The sequence below is a fragment of the Tenrec ecaudatus genome, chromosome 8 (genome assembly GCF_050624435.1).
Source record: "Tenrec ecaudatus isolate mTenEca1 chromosome 8, mTenEca1.hap1, whole genome shotgun sequence".
Taxonomy (NCBI): domain Eukaryota; kingdom Metazoa; phylum Chordata; class Mammalia; order Afrosoricida; family Tenrecidae; genus Tenrec; species Tenrec ecaudatus.
In genome coordinates, this window is record NC_134537.1 from 39,226,730 (window position 1) to 39,245,253 (window position 18,524).

General features: G+C 37.6%; 1 protein-coding gene and 1 pseudogene across 5 annotated transcripts in view; one reads left to right on the top strand and one right to left on the bottom strand.

The window, feature by feature from the left end:
• The window catches only part of DLG1 (discs large MAGUK scaffold protein 1), a 235,722-nt gene that overhangs the window by 45,311 nt on the left and 171,887 nt on the right, over positions 1-18,524 (top strand). The window lies entirely within an intron of this gene.
• On the bottom strand, positions 18,358-18,431 carry LOC142455660 (U2 spliceosomal RNA; annotated as a pseudogene).

Here is an 18,524-nt window from a genome sequence, read left to right on the forward strand (position 1 = left end):
TAAAATTAAATTAGTAAGGTGAGAGTAATATATCTGACCCACACCTTTCCTGATTTTATGTCTGTTAATCCATGTACAAATTCCCCATGCGCACATTGAAATGTTCTGGGATGACCCTTCTTCTTAAGGCTTACCAGTTCGTTATGATCCCCATAGTCAAATTCCTTGGCATAGTCAATAAAATACAAGTAAACATCTTTCTGGTAGATTCTCTTTCAGCAAGATCTAATTTCAACAGTGATATTTCCTGTTCATGTCATCTTTTGAATGCATCCTGAACCTGACAGCTCTCTGTTGTAACTGTTGCTGGACGATCTTCAGCAAAAGTTTACTTGTATGTGATATTAATGATACTCTGAAATTTGAACATTTTGTTGGGTCACCTTTCTTTGCAATGGGTACAAATATGGATCTCTTCCACTTCGGTAGCTGTCTTCCAAATGTCCTGGATAGACCAGTGAGTGCTTCGGGTGTTTCATTAGCTTGTTCAAAACATTTCAGTTGGTATCCCATCAATTCCTGGAACCTTGTTTTTTGCTAATCCTTTCAGTGTAACTTGGACTTCTTCATTGAGTACCATTGGTTTTTGCTCATATATTACCCTTTGAAAGGGTGGAATATTGATTAGTCCTACCCTAAGAGACTATATTATGTCCCTATTTTGATGTTCCCTGAATCATTCAATATTGTGCCCATAGACCTTTTCAGTATTGCAATTCAGGTCATAAATTTTTTCTTTAGTTGTTTAAGTTTTTGGTGTGCTAACTCTAGATCTTTGTACATTTAATTATATTATTGTCTTCTTGAACTGCCCTGCCTTTTGAAATTTCCTCTCAGCTCTTTGACTTCATCATTTCTTCCATTTCCCATAGGTACTCTGTAATTAAGAGCAAGTTTCAGTCTCTTCTGACATCCACTTTGAACTTTTTTTCTTTCTTGTCTTTATAATGACCTTTTGCTTTCTTCATGAATGATGTTCTTCATGCCCTCCTATGGCTCATCATATCTTCTGTCATTAATATTCAGTGCAGCAGGTCTGTTCTTGAAACTCAGGTGGGATATACTTAAGGTGGTATTTGTGTTCTTGTGGTGGACTTGTTTTACTTTTCTTCACCTTCAACCTGAACTCACACATAAACAATTGTGGTCTATACCACAGTCAGTCCCTAACCTGGTCTTAGCTGCTGATAATGAGCTTCTTGTATCACCTCTTAAACTTTAGTGGCAAAGTTATCAGCTTTTTGGGAGATAATTTAAGTAACTTACTGTATAATTCTGATAATAGCATCATTAATCTAGCCAATGGTATAGAATTTAAAATACTATTGAGATAAAGGGTATATTCACATAGGAATGCTTTTTAGATTAAAATATGTGGTATGTTAATTTATACATATTGAAAAACTTAAATGACTGAATCATATATAAGGAAACAATGAGGGTTAGACACAGGGCACAGAATGTAATAACACTAATTCACTATGGCAGAACTATGTCTACAGGACTAAGACATTATAAAAAGCTGAAAAATACACAAATGGCAAATATACCGTAGTCTTAAGTTGTGTCTTATTGGGCAGCCTCAAAAGCAAGAGATTTGAACCAAAGTCCCATGACTTCCAAATCCATGATCTTTGGGTAGCAGTCCTCCTCTCACTAGGGCGTTATAGATTTAATTCCAAAGGAATATGTATCAGTTCCTTTCTGCAACAGATGTTTTTAAGAAAAATCCCAGTTTGCTTAGAGCACTTCCTCAACTTAGATCCTTCTGATGTAGCCTATATCATATGCTGTATGATATAGATTATAACTGTGATAAATCATATGCTATGATAAATCATAAATATATGATTTATTGAGAAGATAAACCCTAAAATCCATGTAGCTTATAGTATAGGGCTTGGGTCACCAAGGACTGAAAAGAGACTCAGTAAAATAGTACATGGTTAGCCATATTATACAGGGTGGATTCTTCCCTTGGGGGTTCCATAAAAGCAATGTCAAGTGTGTTTCTTAAGGATAAATCCCTCTCTATCCTCCCCTAAATCATTATCTTACAGACAGATACCTCTTGGTCATAAATCTCCAATGTAGGAGTGTGCACTCAATTAAGATGACTGAATATTCAGTCTTTAATCAAGTTTGTAATTCCTGGGTATCTGATGTATGGGTGAAAGAATTTATTCTTCCATGATGAAATTTACTTTTTCCTACCTCCAAGCTCCCTCCCCCCTCTCACTCTCGGTATGGGGGTTTGTTTATTGAACACTTAACAGGGTTTGCATTATTCTAAGTGCTGTCTTTAGGTTTCTGATCAGAGTCAAGTCCCCAAGGACCTTATCTTGCGTTGAATCAAGGGCTCTTATCGCATACATATCGATGAGCTGAATGATTGCTATAGGTCCTGTACTAAGTGTTACATATGTATTAACTTTTCCTCATAACTCATAGTGAACTTGGCGTGAGAAGTCATAGTGAACTTGGCGTGAGAAGTTGCCGAAGCAGTTTATGAAAATTTTAAATGCTTAGAGGTGAATTTGGGTATAAGAAGCAAGTGGGAACAGTTCCGTTGTTTGCATTCGAGGTTGTTCGTAGTATCTGTTGACTGTGAGGATGCTTTATGGACTGGAATTGTAGATCAGTACCTTCTCTACATACATAGGCACAGGGAAAGGTGTGGCTTGAAATGTAAGGAGGCCACTGAATGCCAGTTGTATCCGAGTGTTGTTCCATTTCTGTTTCCCCTTCTAGCTTTAACCTCAGTGATTTTTCAGGACCAAGCATAAATTCCCAGAGTTAAGCTACCTCTGGCCTAAAAATGAAGTCTTCTTGAGTTTGAAATGGCTCATGTGTTATAACTGTCTTATCGTGGTGTTTGCATATTTTTGGGCAAGTGATTAGGAGATGGGTTTAGAAAGTAAAGGTTAAAAATCTGGCTTCCGTGGTAAGATGGGGTTATATGATTTTTAGTAGCGAGGAAAGGCAGAGTTTAGAGATGATATAGTAAATGCTTTCATTTTGTCCTTCTTGCTCCCCTTCTCACAAATACCACTTGGAATCTTCCATTCATCACTGCTTGAGAAAGTCATTACTTTGCAAGCTGCAGTCCTGAAATGGTTTAGTGGAAGAAATCTTTGCTTGCCTTTTTAAGTGTTTAAAATTTTTTTTATGATAGTTGTTTTTAAAATCCAAACTGCAGCAGGCAAGGAAAAGCAGATTTATTTTATATCGGAGGAACCCCTTTGTGAAACATCATCAGATGACTCCTTGTCAGCCTCATATCTTGGAAAGAGGGATTATTGAAAATAGCAGCTGAAGAAGCAGTTTCTTGTGGAATAAATCCTGACATCTTCCACATGTGTTTTGTATGATAATTTCAAGTTCTTCAGCTACAGATTACATAAAGAAGATTGTAGAGCACCCGATACATTCTGGTTTCTTGTATTTCAGAGAGTATAAAAATTGCTACCTCTAAGAATGGATCCTGGAGAGATATTGTCACAGTTTTAACTTTTCATTTACAGTTTTATCTTACAACATCATTACCTTTCTTATTGCATGTTTTAAAAATTGGGCAACTTGAAGTAGTTTTGTAGTAAACTGCTTTATGTATAAAATATTTATTGTAATGGTAGAGTAATGGACTGCCTGTGCATTGTAACCACAAAGGTAAGTTACAACATACTTTCTACATTTAATTGTTGTGACAGAATCTTAGAGGCCTTTTGCTTATTGATTTATTTTAAAGGTTAGGTGTAATTTTTATATATTTTAAAAGATAAATTTGAATCCATGTAGTTCTTAGTATATATCTTTTAAGGAAGGTAACATTCTGAAATGTGTTTCAGATAGCCAAAATAATGTGTTGAATGCATATTTCTTTTTAAGATTAATTGAAAGCTTTTCTTTACTAGAAAGGGTTTGTAAGGCATTAATTATATCTAACATATATATTCTCAAAATTCTCCCCTCTATTGTATTTTGTCCTACTAGTTTAACTCATTTAAAAAACATATTGTGTTCTCTTTCATCTATTGCAAATATAATTATTTTATTTTTTATTTTAAAACAAAAGAGTGTCAAGGTTTGCTAGTGTTGTTGCTTTTGGAAAAAATGTTGATCTGGATTAAAATGATAAAACTTAGTTCCAGTACTTTAATACTTGTTTTGAAGTTTATTTTGCTCAGTATAGCATACTTTACCTAATCTTTAAGTTTGGCTTTTAAAATGGATTCAGGACAATTATATTTTGAATTTATATCTTGGTTTTTAAAATATGAGCTAGTTTTTTAAATGATACTACTTAATGATACCACATAGTGATTGGTAGGTGAATATTTAGATTTTTTGTATGTTTATTAACTTGAAATTCTGACAGCAGGTTGTTATTCTCCATAATGACTTATTTCTCTCAAAAGAGGAAAAGTGGGAAGTTGATGAAAATTAGTTTAGTTTGTTTCTTCCAGAGTTATAGTTTATGAGTAGGAGTTTTTGATTGGATAAAGACATACTTACTGTTTGGTCATGTCCCCTGTTTGAGTCTTTTCTGTACCTTGAGATAAACGGTCTTATTGAAATGATCTTGAAGAATGCTCAGACGCACGAAAGCCATCTAAATGATTGTTTCTGTATATTTTATTTTCTCTATGAGTTAGTATAATGCTTGTCTAGAGTTGATTCTGCCCCTATGGTTTACCTTTTATTCACTTCGTTCTAGTTTTTATTTCCGGTATTATAGTAACTTTATTTGGAATGATCTACCTTTTCTCTCTGCCCTCCCCTTCTGGTTAGATTTATCCTTTTTCTTTTCTTTTAATTTGGGCCTTTCCTTATTTAGCAAAGGAGTTACTATTGCTAAAAAAATGTAATCATTATCCTAACATTTTTATAGAGCTTTATTATGTAACTGTTAAGGCAAAAAATAGAAAAAGATGTAGGTTGCAAATTAGGAAGCTTAAAACATTATTTGTAGTTACTTTTGAAAGAGCTAAATTACTTTGTTCTTTTATTAGAAATCAACTCATTGAATATATATTTAGTCAATAGCTACTGCGGGAAGAGCAAAATTCTTGATTTTCATTGTAACAAAAGTGTTCCCACTCTTTTCTCTCTTCCTTACCTTTAAGGAGCTTTGTGGTTTTTGTATATGCTTTTAAAGTGACAATATAGTTGATGTAATTCTATCATGTTAATACTAAAACACCTTTCAGAGTGAAAGTTTTTCATTATCCGCCTCCCCTTTCTCATACTCGTGTAGGCATGGTGAGTTAGGCATACTCGTGTAGGCATGGTGAGTTAGGTAGGCCTGCTGCATCACTGCTGCCATGGATACCCTTAAGAACAGGCATGTGGGTGGAGCTAGAGCAATGATTAGTTTTCTGTGTTTTTTTTCTTCCATAACGCTTGCAAATGACTTGTGAGATGTGATGACTAAAACCATCATTGCTAAGAACTACCTAATCTGCCCTCATTTAGAGTGTCATTTTCTCCTTTAAGGAATAAACAGCTTTACATCTCTTTTTGAATAAATGTGTTTAAACACAAATATGTTTATTTTGTTTCTAGTGAAAAGAATATATATTTCCTCAATTTTTAAAATACAGACTTTTTCAAGGGAAAAGAGCCTAGTGAATATTTCTGTCACAGCATTATTTCTTGTTACCATAAGACATAGATTTTTATGTAATTTAGTCAGCTCAAGTACAATAATTTTGTGGTTTTCCCACATCTTTCTAATGTACTTATTTAATATTTGTAAATTTTTGTGTTCTAGCTAGCTGCCTTGTATATGTGAGTGGGGGTAGAGTAAATACTGTTAGAGGACCATGTACAGGAGTGTGGTTTTGTCTGACTGTTAGCACTGTAGGAAAATTAACGCTGAGCATGATAAGGTCTACCAAAAGGAACTTTGGGGATAGTGCAGTGGTTAGGCTTTGGGGTGCTAACTGCAAGGTCATCCGTTCGAAACCACTGGCCACTCTACAGGAAGGAGGTTAGACTTTCTATTCCTGTTAAGAGGTACAGTCTTAAAATCCACTGGGGCATTTCTCTACTGTCTTAAATAAAGAGTTGCTATGTGTCAGAACTGACTCTTTGGCAGTGAGTTTTAAAATTTGCTTGCATGCCATATGCTTTCTTATATTAACAGTAATGTGTAAACTATAGCTCAAACCACTCACTTAGTGCAGGGACTTTCTACCTGCCCAGCGACTTTCAAGAGAGAGCTACGTAACTTTTATACTAGAGTTGTGTGTAAGATCACAGCTTCCTCCATCTTTTGTTGATCGAGTAGAAAGAGCCATTTCATCAGAAGTTGAGATGAAATGGCTAAAAAAAATTGGAGGTGGAGAATGACTTCTTGATCCAGCCTAGTGTGCTCTTGATATAGTGTAGAAAAGAGAAAAGGAAATTTTAAATTCCAGGAGATTCTTGGGCACCTAGTTCCAGTTGTTAGTAGTTTTATATTTAAACTTATTTGCCAAACTTGGAGGTCATGTTAAGTGTCATCAAAACATCTTTGGATGTTTGAAACATACACAGCCCTGTCATGAAGGAATTGGTAATGCTCGTATATGTATTAGGAGATGCAGATCAAGATTTTTGTTATCAGGACCTCCCCTCTCCCATTCCACACCCCCCCCCCCAAAAAAAAAATCTGGTTAAGTATTTCTTTCTGCTTTGAGATCTTGTAAAAGATAGTAATTTCCTTTGTTTGCATGTCGGTTACACACACATTTTATTAATTAACCTTTCAGAATATCCATTCCACAGGGAAGCCAAACCCTCTTGATTCCCTAGATTAAATGAATTCCTTTGGTGAATATTTTCTTAAGTATACTTTTGTAACACACAGTAGTATATCTTGTGTTTGTCTGATTATTTATTAGTGTAAGTTAACTTTACTGGAATGTAAACTTTTCAAAGTAAGAGCAGTTTTACTCTTAGGTATTGTCAATGCCTAAATAATCTATGTAGTAGAAATTCAGTGTATATTTGTTCTTTGAATGAAGCTTTGGTGGGATGATCCAAATTTGTAAAATTTTTTAAAAGGAAAAGGATTATTTTCTTTTGTAATGCATTTTTAATTTCCATTTCGGATTTGCTGTCATTCTAAGAAATTATTGAAATTTATTTACCTTGCTATATTATAATGAATTTGAAAGAGTCCACAAAGTAGTTTATATTACCAGTGTTTCCACCTCTTTCTTGGAATATGTGGAATATATTTGGAATATATGTCTGACAACTGGCTACTGAACAAACAAATCCACAGGTATCAGGTTGATACGGACTCGTAGTGACTACAGGACAAAGTAAATTACTCCTTGGGACTTGTTGTCTTTTTTGGGTGGTACAGATGATTCCTGTTCTTGGCTACTCACTAAAAGGTCAGCGCACCCAGACTACCTGCTTGGAGTCCATTCTGACTCATGGCGACATGGCAGGGCAGGGCAGACCTCCCGAGATTATAATTCTTTAAGGGGCAGAAGTCCCATCTTTGTCTCGAGGAGGGGCTGGTGGTTTTAAACAGCTACAGCTAGCAAACCAATAGGCATCTTAAAAGAAAGACCTTGTGATTTGCTTCTAAAAAAATCAGCCAGGAGTCAGTTGACTTCATAGTATCTGCTACATTATAATCTTAACAGTGTTTATGTAAACATTAATAAAAATGGTTTTATTTTCCTTATACGATGCTTTACTTTTTATTTTCCTCATAGTAAGAAGCAATATAGTGTATTTGTATACTTCTTTTCACCTCAGGTCTTTCATCCCTTGCTGTTTTCTTTTATTATAGCTAGAAGATCTCTTATGTAAAACTTTTCTTCATTCATTTTTATAGAAGTATATGAAATGCTTCTATACTTTAATATACAATTTTGTGACTATATTATAGTTTATTTCACCCAAGATGGACTTTTGACTAAATGACCAGAAACAGCTGCTTTCAGCAGGTTGGATCTAAAACTGACACTGTACATCAGGAAATTTCCAAATGGTCAAAATATATAATTGTTCTTTTGCTTGACACTGAAGTTATTTCTCATCTTTTACAATTAGACACGACCTCAGTAAATAACTTTGTATGTTGTGCAGATGTGTATGATTGATTCTCAGAACTAGGACTGCTAGTTCAGATAGTAAGTATGTCTATACTTTTGGTAGCTATTGCCAGATTCTCCTTCGTCTGGGTTGTACCATTTTGAATTCCCTCTAGCAGTGTATGAGAGTGCCTGTTTTCTTATGACTATGACTTCAAATTTTTGTATTTTTGACAAATTAATGGGTGAGAAATAATGTATAAATGTTGCTTTTAAAATTTTACATACGTAAGCATGATTTATGTTTTATTTTTTGCTGTATGTTAGTCTATTCTACTTGATTTTTAAACATTCTGTAATATAACAGAAAGATTAACTCTTTGACTATGATATAAGTTGTATTTATTTTTTCCGCTTTGTCCCTTGCTTTTACTCAAGTGATTAGTGTTAGCTCTTCTGTGCTGTGATCATGGCTGAGGGATTGCAGAGGATTAAGGAGAGCTTGGCAGAAACATAGTATTGTTTTTATAAAATGCATTTTCAAAAATCCTTTGTCATCGAATGTTCTATAGCATTTAAAATAACTCCATTGTTGAGATATTCTATGGTTTCTGTAATCACTTGACGTTTGGATTATTTTTGGTTTTCCTCTCTTATTCAGAAGGCCTGGTGGCATAATAGATTTTGTGTTGGACTGCTAACTTGAAGGTTAGTAGTTGAAAACCTCCAGCCACTCTTGGAATAAAGATGAGGCTTTTGCTACCATAAGATACACAGTCTCAGAAACACAGTGACAGCTCTACCCTGTCCTACGGGTGGTTATGAGTTGGCATTAATTCAGTGGCTATAAGTGAGTGTGCCTCTTGATATGCTTCAGGCTTAATACACGAGCTTTAGTTTCTTCAGATGAAAAAAAATTTAGAATCAAAGATAACACTTAACATGGTTTTGACAAATATTGACAAAATTTCCCAATTTACTCAGTTTCAGGCCATTTCCCTGACTATACCTTATTTTGTATCAAATAATATTTTCTCTAAATTATTATTCTGTGTACATCTAGAAAAACCCATTGTAGTTAATAATTTTAGCCATAACAATTGGGGTTCTTTTATTTCTAGGCTGTATTTGTTTTTTGACTATGTAATCTTTTAAAAAAAATTTAATATCCCCTCAGTGTTCATCCCAATTTTTAACCTAATTTAGGACCTACTTAATTGATACCTATTGATAGTAGAGCTGTTTTAAATAACTGTGCTCTATTTCTATAATAACTAAGACTTAATTGTTTTATTTTGTCATTCACTCATAGTTAAGTTTTTTCTTGCTGTCTGGTTTCTGCAGCTGTCACTCAAGTGAAGATGTGTTCTCTCATGCTCTTTACTCTGAGCAGTAAAGAGCTCAGGTTCTGGAGACTGCTGAGGTTCCAGTCCTAGTATACTCAATTCTTGGACAAGTTACTTGCTTCCTCTAGGTTTGGTTTCTTGTTAGTGTAGGGAAGATAGTGGAACCTACTTTGAAGATTGATTGAGGTGTAATACCTTTCAGGTGTGTAAAACAATTTCTGCTACATAAGCTTCCCCCACCAACAAACACAAAAAATCCCAATCCCCACTGCCATTGAGTCAATTCCACCTCATGCCAACCCCATAAGACAGAGTAGAAATTAGAGGTTTCAAGACTGTAGATCTTTATGGGAGCAGATAGCCTCATCTTTGTCCCATTGAGTGATGGTGGGTTTCAACCGTCAGCCTTGAAGTTAACAGCCCAACACCTGGGCCACTCTCATTATCTGTAGATCTTTTAAATATGGTCCTTTGAATCATTCTTTGCCTCTGACATTGCTTGTTATCCCTTTTATAATACCCGCTCCTTGCCCATTATGAGGAAACCTTGGAAAGTTAATAGGAAAATGGAATTTCCCTATAAACTTTATGAAGGCTCTTCATATTATGATAAAGCCTACACTGGTTCTATTTCTTCTTCTTTTTGCTGATAAAGGATTTAATGATACATTGCTCTTCATACAGATGGCTACAGATACTTTAAACTACTAGAATATGCAACATGAAACAGAACAATTAGCCAGAGGTGGAGAATTAATTGGTTTCTTACCATAGCTACCTATAAACACTGCCTCCCCTCTTCTACCCATTCCTCCTCCAAAATAACTCTAAATCTCCTATGGAAACAGCCTTTGGGGGGGGGGGGGGGAAGCGAGAAACCTAGCCTTGTGGCCAAAAATGAGAAACCAAAGGAAAAGTAGCAATTCGGTGGTCAGTGGGTAGAAAAAGCAGGTTGCCTAGCACCCTCACTGTGCTGTGTGCTCTTCTTACTCTTGTTCATTTTTTCTTGAGTTCGTCCACATTCACTCTGAGCAGGTTTGAATAGGCCATCTGAAACTTACTAATTTGGAGCTCACCACCATGCTAACCTTTTTCTTCCCATAAGTAGCTCTTAACAGACGTTTGTTGTCAGAAGACTCAAAGGAGTCCATAGAACCTTTCCTTGGAATGGGTTTAGTTTGACCATCAGCCTTCTTTAGGGTAATGAAAATCAGCCCTTCTGGCAGAGCCTGGTCAGCTCTTTCAAGAACTTCTAGGTCTTCAGCAGCACCATTCTGGACTAGCCGCTCTAATCTGTCAGCGCAAACTCCCCCAGATGCAAAAAGGAAATTGAAATATATAGTCTATGAAAGAGGATGCGATTTACGGAGACTTTGCCTTCTGTATCATCTTTCTTTTCTTTTGCAGTTTGTACATATTTTTAGTTTAAGAGCATAGTCTTCTGAGTTCTGATTTCCCTAGCTCGCTGAATCTATGATTGTCAAAAGATTATGACTATAATACTTCTGTATGACTGGGAAAAGATATTTGTGATTCCTGTTGGCACTTCACCAATATTTGTCTTAACTGGATAATCAATATTAGGGAGGTAAGACTAGAGAAATACCTAGAAACTGGTTGAATCATTATGGTTTATCAATATGGGAATGACACAGAATGTGTCTGAGTGAAGCACCTTCTATCTTTCCTTTAGAGCAGTGCTTCTCAACCTTCCTCAGGCCACGACCCTTTTTTACAGTTCCTCAAGTTGTGGTGACACCCCCCTCCCCCCCAATCATAAAATTATTTTCGTTGCTACTTCATCACTGTAATTTTGCTACTGTTAGGAATCTGGTGACCCCTGTGAAAGGGTCGATGGATCTCCAAAGGGGTTGCCACCCACAGGTTGAATGTTTATATATGTTAGAACAGCTTTGCTTGTACACGGTTGTATGTTAGCCACCAGTTTTGAAAGTAATGTGAAACCTTTTAACTAGAAAATTTGTACAGAAGTTCAGATTATTTAAAAAAGTTAGTTAATAGTGTGAAGAAATGCTGCCCTCTAGTGTTGGCTGGTTTTATTAAAAAGTGTTCAAAAGGGAAAGGGGGAGAAAGGGGGAACCCATCACAAGGATCTTCATATAACCTCCTCTCTGGGGGACGGACAACAGAAAAGTGGGTGAAAGATGTCAGACAGTGTAAGACATGAAAATAAAAAGAAATTATCAAGTGTTTGTGAGGGAGGGGAAATGAGGGATTGATACCAAGGGTTCAAGTAGAAAGCAAATGTTTTGAGAATGATAAGGGCAACAGATGTACAAATGTGCTTGACACAACGGATGTATGTATGATGGAATTAAGAAGAGATTATTTTGAAGAATTTTTTCAACTTGGTTGTATGCCTAATACATACAAAATTCTATGCTATGCATGGGAGTCATGGAAAACAAAGATTTATGTAATTTTTACTTGAAATCTGGGGTGTGTCCATAACAATTTGTGTACTTATCATCCATGACTGTTGTCATGGAACAGTGGAAGAGACCAAATGGCCTGTGTAGTATTTATTTATTATGTTTTTTAAAAAGTTTGCTAATGTTGCCTTAGATCAGTGATTCCCAACCTGTGGGTTGTGACCCCTTTGAGGGTCAAATGACCCTTTCACAGGGGTCGCCCGATTCATAACAGTAGCAGCAGTTTTGAAAAAGCAACGAAAATAATTTTATGGTTGGGGGTCACCACAACATGGGGAGCTGTATTAAAGGGTTGCAGCATTAGGAAGGTTGAAAACCACTGCCTTAGATGGACTTACGGTTTAGTGCAGAAGATATCTAAAGAGATAGATGTAAGTGGGCAAATGTTTATAAAGGGCATGCAGACAAATGTAATTAAGGAAAATACTCTTTCTTCGTCAGCACCATTCTCCCAATTCAGTAGTGCACTAACATCCGGTACTTCCTGATAATTCTAGTTTACTGTGAATTAGCAGCCTCCTGGTTCACAGTCTGATCACTACTATAGTAGTTATTGTTACATAGATTTGTAAATTGAGTTGATGTGGATAGTGATTACAAAGATAAGAAATCAATATTGAATTGTGTAATTACTGCCCACATTGAGAAACAAAATATTTCCAGAACCCTAAAAGACATCCTTTTGTGTTTGCATAGGCAAGACCTGGCAGTCTCTACCCGTTAAGACGGCAGTCTTAGAAAAGCCCAGTGGAGAAGTTCTGCTCTGTTACATGGGGTTACTCTAAGTTAAAACTGACTTGCCCATACTTAGTAGACAGTGGAATGCAGTTAAGTTTAAATCTACCGTCTTGCTATTTGTTTTCTTTTTGACTGCCTTCTTTTGCGTTGTATCTTTTTTTATTTAGATCATTTTATTGGGGGCTCATACAACTCTTTTCACAATCCACACATACCTCAATTGCATAAAGCACATTTGTACATTCATTGCACTCATCACTCACAAAACATTTGCTCTCCACTTAAGCCCCTGGCATCAGCTCCTCATTTTTTCCCCTCCCTCCTGTTCCCCCCTCCCGCATGAACTCTTGATAATTTATAACTTATTATTTTGTCATGTCTTGCACTGTCTGACGTCTCCCTTCACCCACTTTTCTGTTGTCTGTCCCCCAGGGAGGAGGTTATATGTAGATTCTTGTAATCGGTTCCCCCTTTCTACCCAGCCCTCCCTCCACCCTCCCGGTATCTCTACTCTCACCAATGGTCCTGAAGGGATAATCTGCCCTGGATTCCCTGTGTTTCCAGTTCTTTATGTACCAGTGTACATGATCTAGCCAGATTTGTAAGGTAGAATTGGGATCATGATAGTGGGCAGGGGAGGAAGCATTTAGGAACTAGAGGAAAGTTGAATGTTTCATCGTTGCTACACTGCACACTGACTGGCGCGTCTCCTACCTGCCACCCTTCCACCCTTCCATAAGGCGATGTCCAATTGCCTACAGATGGGCTTTGGGTCTCCATTCCACACTCCCCCTCATTCGCAATAAGATTTTTTGTTCTGTTGATGCCTGATACTTGATCCCTTTGACACCTCGTGATCGCACAGGCTGGTGTGCTTCTTCAATGTGGGCTTTGTTGCTTCTGAGCTAGACGGCCGCTGGTTTACCTTCAAGCCTTCAAGACCTCAGACACCATATCTTTTGATACCTGGGCACCATCAGCTGTCTTCACCACATTTGCTTATGTACCCATTTGTCTTCAGCTATTGTGTCGGAAGGTGAGCATCATGGAATGCCAGTTTAATAGAAGAAGGTATTCTTGCATTGAGGGAGTACTTGAGTGGAGGCCCAATGCCCATCTGCTACCTTAATACTAAACCTATACATATATGCACATGAATCTATTTCTCCATCCTCACATATAAATATATTTACATTTGTACATGCCTTTATTTAGACCTCTATAAATGCCCTTTGCTTCCTAGTTCTTTCCTCTATTTCCTTTTACTTTCCTCTTGTCCCACTATCATGTGTAGCCTTCATTTGGGTTTGAGTAATTCCTCTCAGTTATATTACCCTTGATCATGCCCTACCAGGCCTCCTATGTCCTCCTCACCACTGATTTGGATCACTTGTTGTTTTCTTGTCCTTTACCACCACATCCCCATCTCCCATGACCCCCCCAGAAATGTCAGTCCTATTGTTTTCTCCTCCAGATTGTTCATCCAACCTATCTTATTTAGACAGACCTGCAGAGAGCAGGCATAATAACATGCACAAAAAGAAGACAGAGCAAAACCAAGATACAAAACAAAACACCACCACCACCAAGTCAGTAACAAAAATCAAAACAAAACACAGCAACAAGAAAAAAAGCGTGTAGCTAGTTCAAGGACTGTTTGTAGTCTGATGGGCCCCAAACCCTGGCCCCAAAGTCTATTTTTGGTATTCCCTGTGAACTTCTTTGCTCTGTTCCCCTTGCTATTCTGTTCCACGCCCTTAGTGATTTGCATTGGTGTGGTGTGCAGGCGGGCAGAATTCCTACACTGTTTCTCCAGGGTTGTCCCCTGTAGGGCTATGGGTCAGTGAGGGATGTCATACCTTATAGTGGGGCCGGCCATATGGTCTTCTCTGTGGATTGGCTGCTATGAGCAGGCATATCGTCCTTAAGGCTTGGTGGGCCAGGATGTGTTCCACTCTCTCTTTCTCCCCCTTCATTTGCTCTCGTGTGCTCTGATCAGACATTTCCCTCTCCTGTAGCTGTAGATTCAGTGCTGTCCTCTGAAATGCATTCTTCTGTGGAGGAGGGGCAGGTGTCCACGTAGTTGGGATTGGGGCTGGCCCCTCAGACCTCTCCACTGGTTCTCTACACCGTGCTGGCATGTTGCTTTCACATCTTGGGGCACTGGGTTGAAGTCTGGTCCCTCTTTCCCTGTGGTGATGTAAATAATACCCTCCCCTTGGGTAGGGTAGTGCTCTGTGGCCCTGCTACCCATTTCTTTAAAAAAAATTTCCCTTTCCACTCTCCTTTTTACTTGGCTATCATATGTATCCCTGGATTTGGTCTGGCCTCTGCCATACTGCCTGGTCCTCACCCCAGGAATGTTTGTATATAGTAGCTTTTTCCCTATGCCTCTTTTGCTTTTTTTCCCCCTAAAGCTTACCTCAGTGGACTCATGTACTTGCCCTTTTGTGCTTGGCTTATTTCACTGAGCATGATTTCCTCCGGTTCTTCCCATGCAGCGATGGGCTTCATACGTTCATCACTTCTTTTTAGCAATGCATAGTACTCCATTGTATGTATGTTCCACAGCTTTTTAATCCACTTGTCAGTTGATGGAAATTTGGGTTGTTTCCAACTCCTTGCAATTGTGAACTGTGCCGCAATGAACATTGGAGCACAGATGTCTGGCTGTGGTTTGTTTCTTGCCTCTTCTGAGTATATGCCCAGCAAGGGGATTGCTGGGTCGTATGGTAGCTTTATTTCCAACTGTTTTAGATATCGCCAGATTGATTTCCATAGTGACTGTACATACTTAGAGGTCCACCAGCAATGGATGAGAATTCCTGTATCCCCACAGCCCCTCCAACACTTGTTGCTTTCTGATTTTTTTGAATTAGGCTGTCTTTGAGGTTGTTAGGTGGTATCTCATTATAGTTTTAATTTGCATTTCTGTTATGTCTAAAATCGGAAACATTTCCTCATATGTTTATTGGCCATTCGGATTTCTGCCCCTGTGAAACTTCTGTTCAGGTCTTTTGCCCACATCCTCAGTCGGCAATTAGTTTTTGTCTTTTTGGAAGCTAGCAGAGTATTGTAGATTTTAGTAATAAGGCCTTTGTCTGATGTGTCATTGCTAAAGATGTTTCCCCAGTTCTTGGACTCTCTTATTACTCTCAGTGAATTATTTCGATATACACAGGTGTTTGATCTTCAGTGCATTCCATTTGTCAGTTTGTGCCTCCTCTGTGTTTGTGTCCTTCTTTATTTCTGATCGTCTGTGTATTCCCTGCGCCAAAGTTCTCAAGTTGGTCCCAATTCCCTCATTGATGGTCCTAATAGTTTAGGGTTTAACTTCAAGGTCTATGATCCACCTTGAGTTTATTCTTGTACATGGAGTGAGATAGGGTATTGCTTCATTTTTCAGCAGATAGATATCCCCTTTTTCTAGCATTACTTGTTAAAGAGGGCATTTGCTTCCCATTGGATATTTTTGGGCCCTTATCAAAGATCAGTTGTCTGTATGTTGATGATTTTATTTCTGGGTTGTCAGTTCTTTTCCATTGGTCTATCTGTCATTGTACAAATACCATTCGGTTTTGACAACTGTGACTGCGCAGTATGTGCTAAAGTCAGGTAAAGCAAGTCCTCCTACTGTTCCCTTCTTCTTGAGGAGTTATCTGCTAATTCCAGGCTTCCTCCTTCACCATGTGAAGTTGGTAATCAGTTTTTCTGTCTCTTTGAAGAAAGTTGAGGGTAATTGTATCGGGATTACATTAAATTTATATAGTGCATTTGGCAGAACTGACATCTTTACTATATTGAGTCATCCAATCCACAAGCATTGTGATACTCTTCCATTTGTCAAGGTCACTCTTGGTTTCTTGTAGTGTTCTGTAGTTTTTCTTATATAGACCTTTTATTCTTTTAGTCAGATATATCCCTAGATATTTCAATTTGTGCTTCGCTATTGTGAAGGGTACCACCTTTTTTATCTGTTTTGTGGTCTCTTCCGATGTGTATAACAGTCCGATAGACTTCTGTTTATTCATCTTGTATCCTGCCACTCTCCCCAACTCCTCTATTGCTTCCAGTACTCCCCTTGTGGAGATTTCGGGATTTTCCATATATGAAATCATATCATCTTCAAATAACGATAATTTCACCTCTTCCTCCCCCAGACAAATACCTTTGATATCTTTTGTCAGCTAAAACCTCCAGTACGATATTAAGTAAGAGTGGGGACAAGGAACATCCTTGTCTGGTACCCTTTTCCAGTGGGATTGTGTTAGTTTTTCTCCATTCACTACCACGTTGTCTGTTGGTTTTTCATATATAGCTGGTATTGTCTTGAATTTTCCTTCCATTCTTCTCAAGTGTCTTAAACAGGAATTGCTGTTGGATGTTGTTGAGTGCTTTTCCCACATCTATTGATATTATGTAGTTCTTACTGCTTTTCATGTCAGTGTGGCAAATTATACTAATGATCTTTTGTATGTTGAACCATCCCTGCATCCCTGGTATGAATCCACTTGGCCATGGTGAATTATTTCTTTTATATACTTTTGTATTCTTTTTTTTTTTTTTTTATGACTGGCCATACTTTTGTATTCTATTGGCCAATAGTGTGTTAAGGATTTTTGCCTCAATGTTCATTAGGGCTATTGGTCTGTAGTTCTCGATTCTTGTGGAATCCTTGCCTGCTTTTGGTATCTAGAATTAAACTAGCTTCGTAGAAGGAGTTTGGGAGCTTGCTGTCTTTTTCTGTGTTCTGGAGGAGTTTGTGTAGGATTGGTGTTAGTTCTTCCCTAAATGCTTGGTAGAATTCTCCTGTGAAGCTATCTGGTCCAGGGAATTTTTTGTTGGTAATCCCTTGATAACCTGTTCTATTTCTTCTGTTGCTATGGGTCTGTTGAGGTTCTTGACGTCCACTGAGGATAGTCTAGAGAGGGATTGTTTTTCCAAGAATTTGTCCATGTCTTCCAAATTGTTGAATTCAATGGGGTACAGTCCTAAGGACTACGTTGTAATTATTCTTTTGATTTCATTAGGGTCTCTTGTAATGTCCCCTCTTTCATTCTTTATTCTTGCTATTGAAATTTGTTCCATCTTTGCTTTGGTTAGGTGTGCCAGCAGTTGGTCGATTCTGTTTATCCCTTCAACGAACCAGCTTTTAGCTGCATTAATTTTTTCCATAGTTTTCTTATTTTCCCTCTCCTGAATCTCAGCCCTGATTTTTATCATTTCTTTTCTTTTGTTATTTGTGGGATTGTCCAACTGACTCTGCCCTGGTTGTTTTAAATTTTGTGCCAATATATCAATCATTAATCTCTCTTCCTTTTTCAGGTGTGCATGTATTGCTATGAAACTTCCTCTGATGACTGCCTTTGCTGTGTCCCATAAGTTTTGGTAGTCATGTGCTCATTGTTGGTTTCTAGAAATATCCTAATTTCAGCTCTGATCTGCGCCAGTACATACTCCTTTTGTAGTAGAGAGTTATTTATCCTCCAATTGTTTGTTCTTGTTTTCTTTGTCTTCTTTTTGTTGATTTCCAGCCTTATGACACAGTGGTCAGATAGAGAGGTCTGAATGATTTCAATGTGCTTAAATTTATGTAGATTTGCCTTATGCCCCAGCATGTGGTCTGTCTTCGAATATGTGCCATATGGGCTTGAAAAACATGTGGATTTTTTTATATTCGGATGAAAAGCTCTAAATATCTATCAGATCAAATTTTCTAATTGTGGTGTTTAGATCTCTAGTCTCCTTGTTGAGTTTCTTCCCCTGTGCTCTATCTTTCTCAAAGAGTGGTGTTTTGACGTCACCCACTATAATTGTTACTACACTTGATCTTAGCCAAAAGGCCGAGAAGCGATACCCACTATAATTGTTAAGGCTGCGATTTCTTTTTAATCTTTTGGAGTGTTTGGTTGACGTATTCAGCAGGTCTCTCATTCGGGGACTATGTT